This window comes from Hemicordylus capensis, chromosome 4 (assembly GCF_027244095.1).
Source record: "Hemicordylus capensis ecotype Gifberg chromosome 4, rHemCap1.1.pri, whole genome shotgun sequence".
Lineage (NCBI taxonomy): Eukaryota > Metazoa > Chordata > Lepidosauria > Squamata > Cordylidae > Hemicordylus > Hemicordylus capensis.
This window is the reverse complement of record NC_069660.1, coordinates 13632544-13650967: the sequence shown is the minus strand read 5'-3', so window position 1 is coordinate 13650967 and position 18424 is coordinate 13632544. Positions and strand designations below refer to the sequence as shown.

The 18424-nt window shown below is 44.4% G+C and overlaps 1 long non-coding RNA gene across 2 annotated transcripts in view; it reads left to right on the top strand.

The window, feature by feature from the left end:
• Positions 1-497: 497 nt before the first annotated feature.
• LOC128323513 (uncharacterized) overlaps positions 498-18424 on the top strand; it is a 97768-nt gene continuing 79841 nt past the window's right edge. For both annotated transcript variants that reach the window (XR_008306304.1, XR_008306305.1), the window contains exon 1: positions 498-1157. This is a non-coding gene — a long non-coding RNA (uncharacterized LOC128323513). The remainder of the gene's footprint in view (positions 1158-18424) is intronic.

The window sequence follows — 18424 nt, the reverse complement described above, 5'->3', positions numbered from 1 at the left end:
GCGCTTGAAAGATGAATGGCTTGTCAGATCACCCTAAGTTTTCAAATATTTTACAAGGCTGATGCAGTGTCTCTGAGCAAGATGAAACGGTCAGCCACCTCTGATTGACTAGCGGAATTAGAGGAATGGCAAGCCTGCTTGTTGGAACATCATGAGGACGATTGCTTATTAGCTCTATAACAGCGATTTGACATTTGTGATGGGAAAGAGGGGAATGTTTCTGGAGAGTTATATTTGAAAATGCAGGATGGAGGGTGTGAGGGTGGGGTTGCAGGACTCATCAATGCAATTAACTATTCCAAAGTGCTTAGTTTGCCACTTGCTAAGTTTACTTAAACCCTCTTTAAAGGGTTCATTAGGAGACTGTGAGAAATGGTAAAATTCATTAACATTAAGGCAGCTGCTCTGCATTTGCTTGTAAATTGGTATTGATCTGCATGGCTCAGGCTGGTGGCAGGGAGGGAGGGAGGGAGAGAGAGGGAGAGCAAGGCGGGGGGGGGGGAGGTAGCCGTCAGATGGAGCAGGTGAGTGGACAAGCGAAGCGCACCATTAGAGCAATGCTGAACGAGCATTATGCACCCAGTGTGACCTCTTGGTTTGCTGGATGTCTAATCCTGCTCATAATAGTCTCCTATTCAGTACACTCATCATTCTCAGCAGTGCCACTCGCACCTCATTGTTATGGGAGCTTTAAAGCTCAGAGTGGCTGTGAGGTAAGCAGTGAGAGGGTGAAAAAGAGAGGAGAGAGAAAAGAGGGGAAGGGAGGGTGGGAGAGAGAGAGAGAGAGAAAGAGAGAGAGAGAGAGAGACTGCTTGATGCAAAGAGGAGAGAGAGAGAGAGAGAGAGAGAAGATTTTCACACACACACCCGGACTAACTCACTCAACTTCCACTCTGGCCTACGCGCAACATCATCCATGCATCTTGGGCTGCTCCCAGTCTCTCTGTTATATCTGCCTATCTTCAGGTCTATTTCAGGCAATCTCTGATGTCGTGAAGTTCAACCGGAAGATCCTTTAGCCCATTCCACTCCCCCCTCCCCTCCCCAAAAGGGGGGAACGAGCCCAAGAAAAAAAGCGAAGTGCTTTCCTATCTGGGGTTTCTTATCCTTACAGAGACCTACAAAAACTGGGGAAATTATAGCATTGGATGCCTGAGGTAAGACAGATTATCACTCCTTTTTCTTACATTTTTGCTCCAACGAAATGGACCACTATTACTATGCTTCATGGGTTTTTCCCCCCTCTCTGATGAGTTTTCTAACATCCAGTTAATGGATCATGTGGATTTATTAAGTTTGTACAGTGGACTCTTGGTTTTGTCTGAAGGAGGGAGGGCTGGGTGTTGATGGCTGTGGCAAATATTTCTTTGAAGTATTTCTATTGTATTTGTATATATGCCGACAGGAAAGAACCAAATATATTTTCTTAGAGGGTGTGAAAAGAAATCAAATCCTTACTTTGCTCTGTATAATGTTGTACAGGGGTGCCTGTGTCATAGCTGAAATTCTAGAAGGAGTCTCTGATTTAAAAACGCAATTTTCTTGGGATATGGATTCTCAAATCTGTGCTGCTTTGAGTTTAACAGAAATAACTGCATGATGTTACTGGATCCCATTTATGTGACAGTGAGTTTCTGTCAAGCTCTTTTATTTTTGCAAACTGTATTGTCCAGTTTTGTTCCCGGGGTGGGGGTGGGGAGCAGGTAAGATGCCTGCCCAGATGCAGCTCTTAGTCAGAGGCAAGGTGGGCGTGTGCCTCTTTTCTGATCAGGACCAGGTTGGAGTGAGGGGTGACAATGGGTTTAGGGGGAGGACGGAAAGTCAGATGCCTTTTCAAATGGAACCTTCCTGGGCTGTCGATTCTCAAGTCAGTGCTCTTTTGGGCGAGCCTCTTAGGTGCTCACTCTGAAACTACCTGCTTGAGCGACATACTTCTTTATATGCCCATATGAACCTGGCAAACTATGGAATGTAAAGAAGTATGTATTTCAGGTATGGACCTTCGCAATGACGCTAACATAGGACGCAGGGTGGAAGACCAAAAAAAAAAAAAAAAAAAAGCGTTAAAGAGAGAGGAAGGTTCACTTTTTAAAAATTTAATGCCTGACACGGCAGACTGACTGGGGAGTCAATTGATGATCGTGTTCCAGCGTTGCGTATTGTTCTGTCACTTTGCCTGTGTCAGCAGGTGGAAATGCTCATCAGGACATTAAATATTCAATATGCTGACTGCGGGTATGGGCTTTGAAAGGCAACGCCAGAGGAAATCTTGCTGTCCACTTCTATGGTTCCCTCATTTTCTTTCTTTCTTGTTTCTTAAAGCAGAGGTAAGGGCTCCATTGCCTGCCTCATTCCCCTTCCTTTTAAATGGAGAAAAGGTCCCTATATAGCAGACTGACTGATCTTTAAATCCTAAAATGTGTGTGTGTGTGTGTGAGAGAGAGAGAGAGAGAGAGAGAGGGTGGGTGGATTGGAAAGATTATAAAAATACATTTGGCATTTTAGGACTCATGCGAGCTCAAAAACTTTCCCCTCTTGAGCCTTTGTTGTATTAAAAGTTATTTCTATTTAAGGTTTAAAAGGCAGATTAGGGGGAAAAAACTCTCTTTAAAAAACACCACCCAAACATTTAAATCTACACAAAGCAGATCCATATTGATCTCTTTCACTTAAACATTGAGAAAATGTTGAAGCTTGGCTTCACACACACATACCTCATTTCAAAAGTGTGTGTTTTGTCTCAAATGGTTCCCCTCCAATTTATTTTATTCATATAAAACAGGGTATAGTCAGGGGCCAATAGACACTCGCAGATCTATTTATCATAATAGTCACCTGTGTAATATATTAAGTTACATTCTGAGACTCAAATTAGTGCTTCATGTTTTATAATGAACCTCAGTTCTATTCACTTGCTGTCTGGTTAACATCTTTGCCCCCCAAAGGGCCCCTAATATGACCACTCCTAAAACCCTCCAAACAATCTATTTTTGAATGAAATTAAGTGACAGGTTCTTGCCTTCTTCTGCCCCATGAAAGATTAACTCTGCCTTAACTTCTCTCACCGGTGACACCATGATTTATTCGACTGTATTCTCAAGTGGCACACCTGCAGGTCTGACATCAAGTTATTCTTAGTTTGCCAAGACACTGCATGCCACACAGCCGTCTGACAAGCTCCGCATGTTCTGATGTCTTGATTTCCATTGCTGAGATGCTGATCAAGCAGCAGACAGAGGCTCTGTTTGGAAACCTTCGCTCGGCGGGTTGTTTGGTGCTGCTAAGGCTCCTCCAAAGAGAAAAGTGGAATTCTGAAGGACATCCTCCCCCTCTCTCCCCCAAGTCCTTATGTGGATCTACTCATTGGAAGCCCTATTGTTACTTCTTATGGGTTAGGTTCAAGGGGATTTAAGTGGAAACAGAAGCGCATAAAGAAGTGGTGGTAGTGGGGAAATTGGTATATCTCTCACCCGGGACACACTCCCGACGGTTTATATTGTAGATGATTCAATAGACACTCAGAAAGGGTTTATTTTGCTTTTTGCAAATTCTGTATAGCTGATGTGACTGCAGAAAGAGCTTAGCACGCTCTAACTGTGGACAATAAGTTTTTTTGTTTCATGCACTGATTTGGATGAGAAAATGAATTTGGGCAAGCGCCAAAGATGGAGCTACTGCAGAGATCTAGAAAGTACATTTTTCTTTCTTTCTTCCTTCCTTCCTTCCTTCCTTCTAAAAAAAATAAAGTGTGCTGATGAAAGTCCAGGGAGGCATGGTCTGGATGATTCTGGCCTTGTGTGACCTTTGCTCTTTAGGAGAATCTGACTCATGCCAGCTTCTTTGGAGCCTGCAACAGGTGTAAGAAGGAGCTGTAATCTGGGTTAAAGTTAGGCTTCCAAAACGGATGACCTTTGGTTTAAAGAGCAGGTTCCTACTTTCAGTGTAAGGAACAAGGACAGCAAATGTTGGAAGCTGAGGGCGTTGGGAATGTAAAATCTGACTCATGCTCCTCTCCTGCCGTTGTGTGCTCTGTCTGCTCTCAAGTAAAATGCATGTGGCCCAAGAACCATTCCTATGCCTTTGCTAGAGGCATTGCCCTTCTTTCGGGAAATGAGAGAGCATCAGCCATATCTTGATTTGAAATCACAGGGACGAGCGGCCACTGCAAGTATACCTTATTTTAAAACACAAGCAATCTTGCTCTTTAATAAATTAAGCCAGAGTGCATCCCACTCTTGGCCACACTGGGCACTCGTGACTGAAAACTGCACTGAAATAAATTTAACTTGCTCCCTTGCAAGTGACCAATCCAGAGAAAATTAAGAAGCCTTATCGATTAAGACACACAATTGAAGTGTAAGGCTTAATCGATAGGTCGTACCCTTCAGTTGTAGCCATCCTTAACTTGGGAGTAAGGTCTGTTGATTTTAAGGCAGGCTTCAGCAACTTGTGATCCGCCAAGCTGCCCTGGCCTACCAGGGATGTGACGATCTGCCTGCTCTGGCAGTCTTGGGCAGGCAGAAAAAATAGGACTTTATAAAAGTCCTTTTAGGGTCCTTCAAGGGCTACTTTATATGGTTGTTAGGTGGTCACCAATAGTGCAGGTCTATCTAAAGAAGGCCTAATCTATCTAATCTATCTAAAGAAGGTCTATCTAAAGAAGAAACCATAAGACTGCAATTCCTTACTTTCTCTGAATTGTTCCTATCCCGGAGAAGCAGGCTGCTATATTTTCAGTGGCCTCATTCTCATGTAACGCAGAACCACAGTCGAATAGTTCCGTGGACATTATGTCCAAATGCAAGGAACCGCAGTCGGGCGTGGTGACAGAACTGAGGGTTCAGGATTGGAACTCCAGTCTGAACCCTCGGGTTGTAGTGAGTTTATTCGCCACAACTCAAGGTTCCAGGCAGCCTGTGGTACATCCAAATTCAGAACCTCAGGCTGCTGGCCCCGGAACTGGAGCTGAAGGAGGAAGCTCCTCCCTTAACTCCGGTGTGATTGGCTGTGTGGGCTGTCCTTCTACAAAGAAGGAAACCCGCACGCCAGCTCCCATACCTTTCTGCAGTCTCACTGACTGCAAGAGACAGCTCTCCTGAACGTCCAAATTCGGGAGGAGGGAGGGGGTGCTCCCGCATTAGACCCGCAGTTCCACGTTACATGTGAATGCAGCCAGTGAGACTTGTTACCAAGTACCATATTTACCCAAATTCAAGACACTTCTGAATTTCAAATGAGCCCCTTAAAAAAAGATTACAGGTTATACCTATATTTACCCAAAAGGAAGAGGCCTTTGAATCTAAGATAACCCCTTGAATTCTAACATCAAAGAACATGGGAAGATCCTAGTCTTGGATTCAGGTAAATACAGTCTGTGCTTCTAGGTTCAGGAAAAATAGTTTAGATTTATGTAGTGCTTTAGAGCAGGTTCCCAACTTGTGGTCCTCTAGATGCTGCTGAACTACAACTCCCTTCACCTCCAGCTACAGTTTATTGTGGCTGGAGATGATGGGAGTTGTAGTTCAGCAACGTCAGGAGGACTACAGGTTGGGAACCCCTACTTGAGAGTGTTTGGAGCCCTTTGTATACATTAACTTGTGCCAATCTTTAGAACAACACCAGCAACGTCCAGACTAATGATGCTCTTGTACAATCATGTCGCACCAGCCAGATGGAGTTTGTGTTTTTCATTATTGTTGCACTAGCGCAGACATGCTTGTCCTTGTGCAACAAGGTGGCATGCCTCTTGGGAAACCTCTCCCTTTGCTTTTGTGCAAGGGTGCACCTTGCAACTTCATGCAGTCGTGCAACTTTCTTGCATAAGCACAGCATTCGTCTGGATGTCAGCCACCATAAGGCGGCTCAATAGTATTATGCTCATATTACAGATGCTAGGGGCTGCTAGAGTACAGCTTGCCTAAGGCTACCTAGTACGTTCAGGGCAGAACTGAGATTCAAACCACAAACTTGATCATTTATATGTCTGTCTTTTAGCTGCTATGCTACCAGTCTGCTGAAGACAGCAAAACCAGACTGGGCTGAATCCAGCAAAACTGGTACATCTTCAGGCTCTGTAACTCTGATAGTTCTGTGCAACCCCTTAAAACATATGCCAAACAGTTACCACCTTCCTGCAGGTTTGCTTACTCTGGAAAACCTTCATTTTCTCTCTCGCAAAGTCAGCGGCCACTGATGGCGGAGTAGACCTCAGAGTCCGCTAAACTATTTCAAGATGATAAAAGACCCTGAGTCCCTGTTTAGCATTAACATTTTATGGGATGATGTGGTGGTTAAAATTAAAGCATTAGTGTTTTGGAATTAGCCTTGGCAGAGCCGTAAAATGATATTTCCCAGGCTTAAGTTTGCAGCTTTCCCCTGGTCATAAATCACAGACATTGCCTGGGCACACTAAATTTCAAAGAAGGGACAAATATCTTCACTGTCTTGGATATAAAACAAGATTCATCTCTCTTGGCCACACCTTACTTTCCCCCCTCTGTCTATTGTTGCGGGAGTTATAAGTGTAAAATTTTGAAAAGGAGGGAAACTGCAGAGCTCTGGAATTTTTTTGTGTACAGCAGGCTGGTGTCATCAAGCCCCAGAATAAAAGACATCCATTATGTTCTACGGAAGTGTATTTATTCTAGAATAAGGGACAATCCCTCCAGGGGCCCCAGCACACAGAAGCTGATGTTCACATTTCCTTTTAAAACTTAGATTTCATCGCTATTAATTTTCTGTTTTAGGATTTCTAGATTCTAGCACTGATTTACACTAGTGGAAGGCATCCTTAATGCAATTCCAATTTACTTTAATTCTCTCCCTTCCCTCTGAATTAATGTGCTTGTTAATCAAAGGGAATTACATTGGAAGTAACTTAACTATGCAGATTTAAATTTTATGTAAATATTTTGGAAGCTATAATTTTGGGGCTTGCCTTTATGATCTTTTTAACAACTCAGATGCAACCACGCTGAAAAGATAGAGGTGATGATGGAGCGGAAGAGAACTGAAAGGTGTACCAGACTGAGAAAATCGCGGTAGGAAATGATTCAAAAGTGAGGCCTTCTGGGCAGAAGCCTGAATGTAGCTTTTGTGGTTCATTTCCACACACACACACCTGTGATAATATACTTTTTTTTAAAAAAAGTTTGCATTAGGATGGTAAAAAATCTGTCATTCAGAACAGACTGAAGTAAAGTTATGGTCGATCTTAATGATCCATTTGGGGAATTCTAGTTTTCTTTTATTATCTGAATTGTGGAAAGAGTTACGTTGATCTCACCTCAATGGATGGTTTTTCTCGCTCAAAATGAAGCTGATTCAAACACCTTCTCCTTAAACGAAGCCACTCAAAACCACGCAGCCCCTCTCGTGACATTATCCCTAAAGTTCTTTTCCACAGCTTGTTCACGCAAGGGAGGTCATTCTGTCATGACAAGCTGAGAAATTCAAGAGCTGTCATCCAAACAGCTAAGCGAGAATTTGTTTTAAGAGTCAGTTGTGGAAACAGTAGCTCTGAGGATTGTAAAAGCCATAAATCCAGTGAAGCAAATTAGTTACATTTTCCTATTCTATGCCCCACAAAATTCACCCTTTGAAAATAAAGTAAAATAAGAAAACTTTAGATGAATATATTGCTTGTAAGTGGAAAAAAGTCCCAGAGTTGTACAGTGATTATTTTGGTATTATATATACCGAAATAGGGGGGAAAATAGGCCAGCATTTCACAGTGTACAACTTTTCCAGTGGTTTTGTTTGCTGAAGCTGATGGCACATTGTGTGTAAGTTTATTTCCTTTTAGCTGTCGGGAATCAGGTGGCCAAATAAATACACTTCCACACCCCATTTCTAAATAAATAATAATAAAACAAGAAGATGGCAATTCAGATTTAATAGTGCATTTATCAAGGGCAATAAAGCATTTTATTGCACAAGGATTCCTGCGCATGTGCCAGTTCTGGGTTTTAAAAAAAAGAATAAGAAAGAAGAACATCAGCAGTCTCACTTAAAACTGTCGACCCAACGTGAAAAATGTTGCATTGAGGAATAAACTGCTATTAAGCATGATTAGATTGACCTGCAGGACAGATATTTTAGCTGCAGCAGCATAAGTCGATCATGGCAAGCATCTCTTGGATTGCACACACACACACAGACACACACACACACACACACACACATGCACAGATTTAAATTAAAAATGAAACAAACTTGAGATATTTCAGATGGAGGAATGTGTGTGTTTTTATCCAAAGGGGAAATCATAATTTCATTTTCTTTAGGAAGGAGGGGTGTTTTGGAAAGGTGGGGGATGTATTAATTGCTGCTACTTTAGCACAAATGGAAAGTATGTGAGTTAGACCAACCAATCAAAAAAAAAAAAAAGGAAAATGTGCTGACTCAGGGTTTGGGCTTGCGTGCACGTTTGATTGCAGAATAGATCAGCACTGCAGTGCAGTATCTCTCCTTGCTTTGGAGTCCAACTTAGCTGGGCAGGGCTTCCCTCACGTTCTCTGGGACAGGCTGAGGCCCAGAAGGAGACACAAATGGACAGCAGTCCACCAGCCCACACGCCATCAAGGTGTTGGCTAATATTCTTTCTACTGTTACCAGAAATTATCACTCTGAATTAGCAAATTCAAGTGGCGGGGGGAAAACTGCTTGCGGTGAAAGAAAAGAATTCCATCCCATGGCATATTGAAATCTTACAACAAATCAAGGTGGTTGCATGCTGTTTTCCCTTGCTGAATTTATTCCTCTTTTCCCTTCCTTGATGTTTTTCAACCCTTTCCTCAAATCAGTTCTATTTGGGCTTTTACAGGGTATGCTTACTTGGAAGGAAGTCTCACTGTGTTCAATGGGGCTGACTCCCAAGTAAGTAGCGTGCACAGGATTGTACTGTTCTACAGAAACTAATCCATGGAAATAAACTGGTTTTCATTCAGTTTTCTTTTCAAAGAGTGCGAGCCTAAACATGCGGGAGTTCTCAGACTTGGGCCCCCAGATGTTGTTGGACTACAAATCCCATCATCCCTAGCCACAATGGCTAAGATGTGATTTGTATCCCATACGAATATGATTACGAGTATTTATATACCGCTTTTCAACCAAAGTTCCCAAAGCAGTTTACATACAGAAATTAAATAAATAAATAAATAAATAAATTCCCATCATCTGGGAACAACTTCTGAGGACCCAAGTTTGAGAATTCCTGGTGGACAGAATTCAGCCCAAATAATTGGCTGCCCGTCCCCACAAACTGGATGGATATGATCGTTGTAGGTTGCTCATGAACATCACCAAGCTACGCTGAAAAATCTAAAGCCCCAAAGTCGTATTTCAAATGGTAAATTGGCTATAAGTGATAATTTATAAGTGTAATTATCTTAGACCTAAAAGTCCCACTGATTTCTATAGACTTCACTTCCAAGGAAGTGTCCTGTGGAAGGTAGCTCCAGGTTCTCCCTGTGCAAAATGGATTTAAGGGGTAAATATTTGAACTGTTGGAGATGGTCTTTAATTTTTAATAACTTTTGCTCAATGCTTAATTCTGTTACAGATATACATGTACATATACATATAATGTGACTTATATACTGTCCAGTGTGCACCCTATGGGAGGGGGATGCAATCACGCAGCTTCCTCAGCAGCTGAGAGCCGAGCCCAATTCAGACATTATGCTGTACGAATGTACAGGTGTCTGTACACTCATACATGTGTTTGTGTGAATGACTGTACCCATATTCATTTTAAAAGGGAACTTGGATACAGGCCCTTCAAATGCATGCTACAGATAGAAAGTGTACTGCTGTACCTGCATTCAGCATAACCTGTAATGTACACAGGTACACAGATCTGTACCTGTGTACACTGTACATCCATTGTGCGGGTGTTGATCATAATGTGTGAATGGGCCTCCTGTCCGCACTGCTGGTAGGGGCGGGGCTACTGTGTGTGCACTAAGCTGTGTGTCTTCGCTTCCTGCCATTATTCCCTGCTCCTGCCATTGGGAATAGTGGCAGGAACTGCACAGGAGTGAAGACACACGGCACAGTGGCAAGCAGAAGCCCCCGTCCCCGTTAGCAGTGAGGGTGGGCTCCCAGCTGCCGGGGAAGCTACATGCATGCATCCCCCTTCCATGGATGGCATGCTGCATGGTGTGCAAGCCACTATATTTTAACTTTCACTATGTGAACTATTGAGCCACCTAATGGCGCAGCGGGGAAATGACTTGGATAGCAAGCCAGAGGTTGCCGGTTCAAATCCCTGCTGGTATGTTTCCCACACTATGGGAAACACCTATATTGGGCAGCAGCTATATAGGAAGATGCTGAAAGGCATCATCTCATACTGAGCGGGAAGAGGCAATGGTGAACCCCTCCTGTATTCTACCAAAGACAATCACAGGGCTCTGTGGGTGCCAGGAGTCGACACCGACTGGACAGCACACTTTACTTTATGTGAACTATTACTCTGTTTGCTAAATGCATAGTGATGGTATGAAAGTAGTCCTATTGTGCAGTGAAAAATAGCTTTCACATGGATTAAACAAAAACAGGGCAATGGAATTTGAAAATACAAGGCCAGACACTAATTAATACTAGCAATTGGCTAAAGTATTTTATTTATGTATGCATTTATTTGTTTGTTCACCATATGTATATACTGCCTGATATGTGTATTTCAAGAGTCCTTCCCAGAGACAGCAGGCTTTATCGTAGGTTTTCTGTGAGACTTCACTGTGAGTTCAAAGTCGTCCCAAAAAACGATGTTAAAAGTAGTTTTTTTTTTACCTCGGATATAAATTGGGCTATACTCTAATGCATGATGAAAAACCTAAATTGTGTGTGAAGTGCTCCCTGATAGCTCACAGGGACTTTGGGGTAAATTTGGCCAATATATGAATGCACACCTTCGTTCCAGAGGAGATGCGATTTAAAAGCTGGGTGTGAAAAACTTGCAGGCGGTGAACACAATTTAAAGCACAAAAAATATAAAATAGAGTAAAAACAATTAGAACAATTTCACAGAATAAAAAAGTTAAATCCATTTCATGGAATAAAAACAATTAAACAATTTAAAATTAATTTCAGTTAAAAGCCTAAGAAAACAGGTGTGTTTTTTAGGCCCTCTTAAAAGCAATCGGAGATGGAGGTGCTCTTATTTTGAAAGGGAGCATATTCTAAAGCCCCGGAGCAGCCACAGAAAAGGCCCAGTCCCGAGTCGCTACACAAGCAAGCCGGTGGCAACCATAACCGGACCTCTCCAGATGATCTTAATAGGGGGCAGGATTAATGACAAAGAAGGCACTCTTAAGTAACCTGGAACCAAACCATTTTAAAGCAGTTCCAGTGTATTCATGGAGTGGAACCATTAAAAACTGGGGGTTCAGTTCCAGTTCCGGTTCGTCAGTATACTTCAGTCATCTGGCAGGGCTGGCATGAGGGGTCAGCCAACTCAGGAATTGTCCAAAGACCAAGGACATCAAAGGGCCCATAGCTGACCTGCTGAAGGGACCAGGTAATCCACTAAGGTAAGGCCCCTCAGAGATTTGATTTAAGCTACCATCCTTAGCAGTGATGGTAGTTCAGAGCACTCTTTGACAGCCATGCTGGCTGCCACCATCTTCTTTTATCTATCATGAAATGCCAGCCAAGGTGATACATGACAGATATAAAAAGCAGTTGGTGGTCTCCAGCATGGCCGCCCCAGACCCCACCACTTGGCCGAGGGCCTTTCTGCTTCAGATGTTAACTTTAGAAAGCGATTTGGTAACGTGTTCACATGCTTTGAACCAGTTTTGATTCCGTTTAGAAACATTTCATGCAAAACATCCTCTTTTGCTTGCAGTTTAACTTTATCAAATGACTAGAAGGATAACTTTTTTACCTGAGGGGAAAAAATCAGCTGACATTCTAAGGAAGCACCATTGTTTCTGCCAAAGCCCTGGTGCTGTGCAGGCACTGCTGCTGTGTTCTGGAGGAGTGACACGTCGTGTGTGATTTTTTTGCTGCTCTCCTCTGCCGCCGGAAGTGCTCCCCTGTGACCTGGAAGTAGGTTCTGGGGGTTGTGCAGTCCTCAGGGATCTCCTTCCAGGTTACTGGGCGCAATTCCAGGGGCAGGGAAGATGAATGAAAATCGTTCCTGTGCAAACAGTGAAGTTGTGTTAATCTGTAGTGCAGCCACACAAATGCTTCATGGGAAGTGCTGGTGTTTTCTTAGGATGTCAGGCATTTTTAAATTGTTTATTTTTGAATTTTTAATAGCTTAAACAACCAAAATATATACAGTGGGGGAAACATCATGGGGAAATTAGTTACACAGGTGAGAGAAGAGTTTGTGACGCGATCCTCACAGTTGCGACTGGAGGCTACCCCCTTCTGCAGGGAGGGATCCCGAAAACGCTTACCTCCGTGCAGACAATCACTGCCTCCTCTCTGAGTGGATGGATCAGCCGCCTACATGACTACTGGCTCCATCACAGAGCCGGTTGGGGTGGCAGGGATCAGGGGCCACACAGCCTGGGGAAGTCGCCAGTTTTGAATCAGTTTAGAAATAATGCACGGGGCATTCTGGGGAGACCCCCAAGGCTGGTAGGCTGGTTGTACCCTCGCAGTTGGAGGTCTACCTGCATGTTGCCATGGTGCAGAGGCGTGCTGCTGTGGCACATGATTAACAGAACAAGGTTAATGGGGCGCTTGTTTCGTTAACCTCGTTTAAGGGGAGGGGCTGGTAGGCGGGCTAGCCACCTGGGAAACCGCACTTCACGATGGGGGGAAACCGCACCAAGGGAGCGCAGCCCGGTTTTCCCCCATCGTGATAATAGGCTCCCTGTGTATTGAACCACTTATTTTTGAACTGGTGACCACTTCAAACGTTATGAAAACTCTTAAGAGTTTTGATTGTGGTTCAGGTCCAAGGCAACCAAGAGATTTTAGGTTTGGTTTCAGTTCCAGTTCACTGCGGAGAAACCTCCACTGTCGGAACCATTTGGGGGGTTCAAGATCAGTTCCACTCCCTCCTTGCAGTGGATGCTCATCCTAGAGTTCTCTTTGTGACAGCTACTTTGCTTCTGTTTGCAATGGGAGCTACGTAGCCAATACAAAGTAATTATTCCCAATATAGCCCGGAATCGACATCTTAGCAAATCATTGACAGAATCTTTTCTCCACAGCAGAACTGTCATTGCCTCCTTCTGTCCCTATGGCACTTCTACTTTTCCGCCTTTAAATATTCAGTTTTTCTTTTCTTCTATACCTTCTCTGTTATGACACCTTATTTGTGCCTTTCCAGTTGGCTCTTCCCCTGCCAAAACCACCCTCAGAGGATAACTGTAATTAATGAGCTCAAACACCAGCATCAGGAGTTAAACTAAAAGAGGCTGTTCTCACCGCCTCTGCTGTTCTCACAGGCGGACAAATCCTGGCTAAGAAAGCCAAGCCCGGGCTTGGCTGCTCGTAAGAACTGCCAGCAGCCATGTAGCTGCCGGCAGCGCCTTGGTGGCAAACCAACCCAAGAGGCTCACCTCTTAAATGAGGTTAAGGGAGTAAGTGCTTCCTTAACCCAATTACTGATCGTGTGCCAGCGCTCTAACACTGTCGGAGGCCCACCGGTTGCTGGGGGAACCGTCACAATGCACCACACACTCGCGCGGTGCATTGTGTGAGATTTCTGGGGGCCGGGACTGGACAATGCATCCTGGCCTGGCACCTCCACGCTGCCAGAGCCAGCAATGGAACATCTGGGTGCGCAATTTTTCGCGCCCAGCAATGGAGCACCAATCATCTGTGGGGGAGGTAAGCTTCTCTAGCCTTCCTCCCTGCGCGCCCTCAAGCTCTCCTCACTGATCGTGGGAAAGGGCTCTTTAAGTGTTGTAGTAAAGTCGTATCCACTGCTGAAAATAGCAGCAATGCATCTAGTTTTCTGGCTGTATCACCAAGCTAAGGAAGTGTGTGTGATATGATGCCATTGCGCGTCACCATCCACAAGAGCAGCCATTGGAGATCAGTTGTGAGGAAATAAATTATCTGGTGATATCACACCATTAGGCTGTTCTCACTTTCAGCCTAACCTAGGCTAGGGATGCCCAGCCCGAGTTAGGTTGCACATGAGAACCACCAGGACTGGGATCGATCCCGGCGAGGCAGTGCTACCTAGCCCCGCTATTTACCTTAGCTAATGGCGAGCACTCCCTTATGCCCGGCTACTTGCACATGTACGAACACGGGCTACTTCCAGTCCAGCCACACAAGAGACAGGTGCCTAGAACACCCATCTCTTGGGGGAATCCCCCAAAATTAATCATCACGTGTGTTGTGCCGTGCATTGTGGGATTCACAGAGGCCGGAACAACGAATCCCGGCCTCATATCAATCTGTCCTGTCCTGCTCTGCGCTGCACAGAGCAGAGCTGATTGTGTGTGAGTGTGCTGTGCACTCCCACCAACAAAACAACAATTGTCTGGGGGGAAGGCAAGGTTTGGGAAGCCTTCTCCCCTCACTCCCACCGCCACCCGATAGGTCATGTGAATGGCCCCCATGTTTTCCTATCCTAATGGTCCAACAAGAAGAAGTAGAATTAGATGCATAGCTGCCATTTTTGATGGCAAATGCACATTTCCTATATTGTCTTGTTTAAACTTGCTCAGAGCGGGGCACACAAGCTGTGGAATTTCCCCCCCCCCAGAGGGGGTTGCCTGGTGCCCTAAAGCCGGGTGCCCTCCTCCTTTTGGGAGCAAGCTGAAATTGTTTCATTTGGCTGAACATTTGGGGAGGGAGGAAGAGAAAGCCTTTCAGATGACTGCGTTGTTGCTATTTTATTTGACATTCTGGTTTTTATTTTTATATATTCATGGTTTCCAGTTGTTTTTGTTAGCTGCCTTAGAGACCTTTGATAGAAAGAGGGGGTACATACATTGAAAACGGAACCAAGTAAGTGATTGATGGTATAGCCTTCCTTTTTCAGCATTTCAGCTTGTTTTTCAGTAATATGATGCAGGAATAGTAGCATCCACAGAAGAGGCTGTAGTTCAGCAGCAGAGCGCATGCTTTGCATGCAGAGAGTCCAGAGTTCAGTCCCAAGCATCTCCAGGTAGGACTGAGAAAGACTTTTGCCTGAATCTCTGGAATGCTGCTGCTAGTCAATCCTGTACTAGGTGGTCCAGTAGTCTGACTGTGTCTAGGAGGACAGCAATAGCTTCTGCTTATAATGCAATTGTGTATATTTGTCCTTTTAGTTTCCTATATGTTGTTAAATAGCTTTACCTTGTTACACAAGGGATAGGGCAGGACGTTAGGGGGGAAAAATTAAAAATTAAAAAATATATTCCAGAACCATTTGCAGTGAAGGTTTGCCATGGCTCTGTGAAGCCTTAGAGCTACACAATAAACACATGGAGGCTGTTCACATGGACGTGCAAAACCGGTTTTGCACATGCGTGTGTACCACCAGGATCGGGCCGATCCCTGCGGCACCATGGTGGCAAACCCACCTATGAAGTAGGGATTTGGGTACACAAATCTAGCTGATTTGGGTGATTTGGAGACAGAACAAATCACCCCTGTGGTCCATTGGGCAAGATTTGGGTCCAAATTGAATCACACCAGATTCGATTCAAATCTATTCGAGATTCGGATTCCTTCTATTAATTCCCCCAGATTCCCAGCTTTCATTTTAAAAAATGCTAAGCTCTGGCTAAATTAAATGAAAGCTGGGGATCCGTGTTAGAGTGAGGACAGGGCGACTTTGAGTCCCCATTATTGCCTATGGTGGAAATATACAAAATTAGTAAAAACTAAATAAAATCATTAATATCAACCAAGCGTTGCATGGCCTTGAAATTTGGTTGGTAAGTGGCACCCATGGGGACCTACCCACCATCCATGTTTGGTGCCCATAGGACCTTTATGAGTGGTACTAATCGATCCAAATAAAATCCAAATCGAATCTGGGGAGATTGGGGGGGACTGATTTGGACACAAAACAAATCAGGGGTGATTCGGTTTGGGCACAGAACAAATTAAAAACCCCGATTTGTGCACATCCCTACTATGAAGCCTCCCTTGAAAACAAGATTAAGGGAGAGAGCGCTCCCTTAGCCTCATTTTTCAATCATCTGTCTGCTGCAGCTGCAAGCAGCCATAGTTAGCAGGCTCAGGGAGGGGAGGGGGATCCCCTGGTTTACATGGGGGGGATCCCCACTTGCATGGTGCATTATTGGAGTTCCGGGGGTGGGGCTGCACGGGGCAATGCGTCCTGGCACCCCAACCCTCAGAGCTGCTGGCAACAACCAGTGCTCATCTGGGCTGGCTCACCCAGGGAAGGCAGCGGGGAGGTAAGCTTGTCTGCAGGGAGGTAAGCTCTTTAGGGCGTCCTCTCTGCAAACTGCTCGTGAGAGAGGGCTCACAATTTACTTATCATGGGTTTCTCCAGGATATTTCAAACTACCACAAGACTGCATAGACCACCTTGCTTCAGTCTTGATCTGGGGTGCAGATATTACGTAGATATGAGCATTAAATATGTGCAGAGTGCCCAAAGGTTTGGTCCAAGATTCCAGAGCTTGGCTGGTTCATACAGGCACACATATCCCGTGGTGGCTTAAACTACATGGTTTGCGACTACATGTGCACACCAGCACCACTGAAAAATGTTGTATTTAAGGTGATGAGAGAGGATATGAAATTTCTGTCTGTGATGCTGGATCAGCAATGGTTCATTTGCACAGTGAACAAATTGATGCTGCACTTGTCAAGTTATAAGCAGACATGTGTGAACCAGCATCAAGAATGAGCAAAACCAGAAGAACAACTAAGGATGTCTTGCACATTATAGGAAGTGCTGGTCAGAGAATGGCATCTCTGACTCCTTTTGAGGGCTTCCTGTAAAGTGCAAACACACTCTTCAGTTTTTCTACTCTACTTGTGAAGGATATGCAAAACCTGTTGCATTTTTGGGATTGGAGCACTTCTGCTGAAAGGAAGGCAGGGTTTCCCCAATGGTGATATTGGATGATACATCTTATGTTAGTTCTGCTCCATGGGCTATTCTGCATTGTTCCCAGATTTAAAGGTGAACTTTTGCAGTGTTGAAATAGCTTGATGCAAGCCTGACTTGACTTCAGAAAGCTTTGCCATACTTGTGCCTAACCATTTCGACATTACAGAAACGTGTGTAAGCTCTCCTCCTTACAGGGATGAGAGCTGGTCTTGTGGTAGCAGGCATGAATTGTCCCCTTTGCTAAGCTAGTTTGCATTTGAATGGGAGACTACAAGTGAGAGCCACCTAATGGCTCAGCAGGGAAATGCTTGACGAACAAGCAGAAGGTTGCTGGTTCGAATCCCCACTGGTACTATATTGGGCAGCAGCAATATAGGAAGATGCTGAAAGGCATCATCTCCTACTGTGTGGGAGGCGACAATGGTAAACCCCTCCCGTATTCTACCAACGAAAACCACAGGGCTCTTTGGGCACCAGGAGTTGATATCGACTTAACAGCACACTTTAACCTTTACCTACAAGTGTGAGCACTGCAAGATATTCCCCTTAAGGGATGGGACTGCTCTGGGAGGAATATCTGCATGCTTGCATGCAGAAGGTTCCACTTTCCCTCCCTGGCATCTCCAAGACAGAGCTGAGAGAGACTCCTGCCTGCAACTTTGGAGAAACTGCTGCCAGTCTGGGTAGACAATAATGAGCTAGATGGACCGATGGTCTGACTTGGTATATAGCAGCTTCTTAAGTTCCTATGTGTCTGTAGCCATGTTTCTCCCTATTTCCCTTCATGGGTCATATAGACACAATCAAAGTGATACAGAAATGGACCCTTCAGTCCTTATCTAATGGGGCGAAAGGTCCTTTGCTGAAGGAGAAAGCAAACCCAAAGGGGCTGGTTAACTTTTGCAAAGCAGGTGGATTCTTTATATGGTGAGAACAGACTTGCTTGTTTTTGCATCGCTCAGCAGGATACAGGCCGGCCACATGTACAATCTCCTTTTTTGCCCACTTATGCACAATAAAATAGCCTGGTTTTCACCCTGTGTCACTCTGAAAGCCGGGGTAATGGCATAATGCAGGCTCTTGCTGTAGATGGCATGCAACTTGAGTGTGTGTTTCAGACAGATATAGATGAATCTAAATCCATATCTTATTTTTATCTGGCCTTAGATCTATCAATTTCATCCTCCCCACAGTGAGCTTTTAGCATATTATTGCAAGCCCTCCTAACCAAATCTGTGCTTTTAGTCTGAAATATCTTTATTTGCACCTACTAAACAGAACCATGCTCTGTGCCGTTCTTAAATGTACCTCACAGTATTGCACATGAACCTCCTCTAAATGTGAATGAAATTAGTTTTACAAGCACATACTTAAACAGGAGCGAAAGCATTACTTTCAAACCAACCCTTACCCTGAAGTAGG